The sequence below is a fragment of the Rhagoletis pomonella genome, unplaced genomic scaffold (assembly GCF_013731165.1).
Source record: "Rhagoletis pomonella isolate Grant_MI unplaced genomic scaffold, Rhpom_1.0 Rhpom_scaffold_00006, whole genome shotgun sequence".
NCBI classification, from domain to species: domain Eukaryota; kingdom Metazoa; phylum Arthropoda; class Insecta; order Diptera; family Tephritidae; genus Rhagoletis; species Rhagoletis pomonella.
This window is the reverse complement of record NW_023458560.1, coordinates 24,043,435-24,047,503: the sequence shown is the minus strand read 5'-3', so window position 1 is coordinate 24,047,503 and position 4,069 is coordinate 24,043,435. Positions and strand designations below refer to the sequence as shown.

The following is a 4,069-nucleotide window of genomic DNA, read 5'->3' as shown; positions in this document are numbered from 1 at the left end:
CATAATACTTATCAATTTGGCTCGTAGATATCGTCTTTGGTTTCATCTTCAAGTTATTTATTTTAGTTTACATTATTTGTATTTAAATTAATTTTATTAATTTTAGTCTATTCTAATTTTTTTTTTCAATATTTTTTAATTATACTGAGTTAACTTGATTAATTTGCCAAGCTTCATTGTAGAACGCATACTTTTAACGTGCGTTCTGTCAAACCAACGCCAACTACAAAGTCAACGCGAAAGTTCTATGTGGACCAGCCTTAATTATCAAATAGCAGTTTGTATTATACTACATACATACATATGTATGGGGACTAAACCAGGAATATTCATTTGAAATTGCGAATGTCCTACTCATTTATGAAATGAAAGACCAAATAATAATTTTTATAAATATTATATTCTCATTTATACATACATATGTAACATAGTTACTTAGCCGAATTACTTAGTAATTACTTGTATGTAAGAATACAAAGACAAATTACTTATCCGAAGCATTGCCCCTAACATATTGAAAAAAAAAGTAATAAGAGCTCTCAAAAAAGCAAAATCGCTACAGCGAAAAAAGGGTTCTAAAAACCGCATAAATTCAAATCCGCATAAAAAAAGAACAGCATAAGAACAGCAGTGTATAAGTTGAAATTTTATAAGAAATTATTGAACATTAAAAAAATTATACCTACATAGATATGTAAGCACATATGTGCCTACCTAGTAGATAAAACTGGTCAAAATAGGACGCATCTATTCTTCTGTGCATGAGAATATATACATAATAAATCCAACCATATGTGTATATACATATGTATGTATATACATATCTGCATGTGTTCATACAATCCTTTACTCGAAATTCTTAGTTGATGCAATTTTTATCCCATACATTTTTGCTGACCAAACAACCCGTTTGCCTGTCTAATCTGCTTGCCTCATTTGCCTCGCTCGTTTACTCGCCTCGCTCGTCTGCTGCTGCAAATGAGTGCCTCGCTCGCAACGACGCCCTCGCGAGGGCAGAGATAATGAGGTCCTCGTTTGTTTTCCTCTCTACTCTTGCGCTGCCCTCGTTTGCTTACTCGCTCGCTGGCTGCTCAGCGCGTGCGCTCGTACTTAACGAGTGCATACAGCCTCGCTTGTTGCTCGTGAGCAGCGTTGCCATTTTAGCCGTTTTCCGGCTAGATTTAGCCGGTTTTGATAGTAACTAGCCGGAGAAAATTCGATCTAGCTGGCAGCCGGTTTGTAAAAAAAAGTTAGCCGTTTTTAGCCGATTTTACTATTTGCCTAATTTTCAGGTGCAAAAAGTAAACAAGTTGTTCGAAAGCAATAATGCAGACCCAATGAACATTTTTAATGAACTCAATGTTTTACTTTCGCATCTATGTATGCTCCCTAGTGGTTATTAGCGCGGACACATTTGATCCTATATGCTCCCCGTTGGAACCATACCTTGCTCCATTTCCTCAGTTTTATCACAGTTTTGAAGAAAGAGTATTTAAAAACAAAAGCAAGCACAAACGCTTTTGACCACGAAGCCGAGAAAATGGTCGCTATTTTATTATCACTTTAATAAAGGAATTACGCCAACGTCTCCCTACAAATATTGGCACACTAAAAAAAATTGACTTTTTCCGGTTGGAAATGCATTAAGAGTAATTAAACCAAAAGTATTTGTTCAACTACAGCAACAAAAACACAAATATAATGCCGACGAAATAACATCCATAGAGATGCAATGGCAACGGGTAACGTTACATACCTGGAGTAATTTAGACTCAACTGTAAAATTTTGGGCCGAAGTTTATTAATTTCGAAATGTCCTAGGAGAAAACCCTTTTGCTGACCTTTCCAACCTAGTTTTTAGTTTTCTTGTTTTGCCTATAAGTAATGCAGAAGTAGAGCGAATATTTAGTTCAATGAATATTAGGGCTGTGCGATTAATTGATTACTCAAAATTTTAATTAATCATAAAGTAAATAACTCAATTATTCGATTAATCGGAAATTATGATTACTCAAAAGTTCAGTTACTCGAGTAATCAAGATTTTTGATTAACCAAAAACAAAAATATTTGAGTAATTTGCTTTATGATTAATCAACATTTCGAGTAAAATGAGTAATCAACATTTCAACTCTTTACATACATATGTATAAAGTAGTTAAAGTTCCTTGATACTTTGAAAACAACGTTTCTGTTTTCCAAAATTAAAACGAAAAATTTTTTCATATACAGAATGTAAAAAAGAAAATAAGCATTTTCCAAAGTAAACTCTTTTAACGAGCAAAATTATTATTTTTGAGTAATCATATTTCAAGTAACTCGATTAATCATCGTTTTGAGTAATCAAAATCTTGATTACTCGAGTAATTGATTAACCGAATAATTGATTAACCAACTTGCTCGAGTAATCGAATAATCGCAGAGCCCTAATGAATATAATAAAAACTAAGCAAAGAAATCCAATGTGCGTTAAAACGTTAAACGCTATTTTATATATAAGATACGGTTTAAAACGTGAAGAAAAATGCTGCCATAATTTTACTGTAGATGACGATCTCTTAAAATTAATGAATTCAGGTGATATATACAATAGTGATTCATTTGATGATGAGGAATATACACTCGATATAAATTAATGGTGTTAACTAGTGTTTCGTTTCTTGCGATTTATTTAAATAAAGCATGTGGATTTTCACTAAAACATTTTAGCCGTTTTTAGCCGCTTTTTTTTGCCAATCTAGCCGGTCGGCCCAAAAAGTTCTGGCAACACTGCTCGTGAGTTGCGCAAGCTCAGAGCAAACTAACGAGCGAGCGAGGGGCTAAAATGAGGCGAATCCGAACCCTGCGTATAGGTCCTGTTTTGTTTTCCACCTGAAATAAATTAAAAATGTATTATGCTCGAAATGCAACCGTGGACGCCAGCTGGCAGTGAAGCTTGCAAATGTTTGCTAATTCCTGTTCGCGCAAAACTTAGTAAGTTTCTCGCTTTGGGAGAGTAAGGAACCTTATTCTCTGGATTTTGTTGCATAGCGAACACTCCTAGTCTATACATAGTATATAGGAAAGTCGAGATTTTTTGTACGCGGTAATCTCGAAAACTACTGAACGGCTTTGGACGAGATTTTCTCTAATATACTTTGTATCGACAGGAGAGTGACCTTTTATACTTAGAATTTTAATAGGGTCGCCACCTGTCTAAAAAACCATAAGATCCGCACAGTTCGTTGGATTACAAAACGTGAGGTGTCAAATTAAAGGGATGGGCCTCTAGAAGAGCACAAATGTTTTATTTTTTTGAATAGTGTTGCCACCTGTTTATAAAATTACTATATACAATCATAATAAGCGTAGGCTTCAGTTCTGCACCGTCGCAGTCAAACGTAAAGACTTGGCTTCTATATATGCAATAGTGGATGATTTTCACTGTTCGTTGGATTACAAAATGAGATATCAAATGAAAGGGTTTGAGTATTTAAATATTACTATCTTCTATACATAGTTCAAAAGTATGTCGAGATTCTTTGAACACGCTAATCTCTAAAACTACTGAACGGATTTAGACGAGATTTTTTAAGTATAATCTGTATTGATAGGAATATTATCTTATACTATGTCTCCATTGTGAGATTTAATGAAGATTTAGCCCTCTGACGAGATTTGACGTTAAATCTTTTGAGATTTATCATATAAAATTAAATCTCGAAAGGCAGTAGATTTAAGTTAAATCTTCGTCAAATCTTCAATAATATTGATCAATAAGTACAATTTGTTGGATGTGGCAACAACAAATTCACATGCCATAAGTCAAATGACATTTGTGTTTTCAATATACAGTTGAGGACATTGAAATCTAGCCTATCATAAAAACATGAATTTTCGTATTTTTAGGGATTTGTATATTTTTTTGTTAGTTTGGGAGGAAAATTAGTAATACATATTTACATAACTTTGGTTGTAATAAATTAAGAAAATATTATTTTAAAAACTAATAATTTAGAAGAAATGTTTTATAGTAATATCATGCAGAGTCTTCTCCGCTTTCTATAAGTCATTTACGCGCTGCGACAAAAA

General features: G+C 33.4%; 1 protein-coding gene across 1 annotated transcript in view; it reads left to right on the top strand.

Moving 5' to 3' along the window:
* Positions 1 to 4,069, top strand: part of LOC118740527 (galectin-8-like) — a 45,232-nt gene that overhangs the window by 2,790 nt on the left and 38,373 nt on the right. The window lies entirely within an intron of this gene.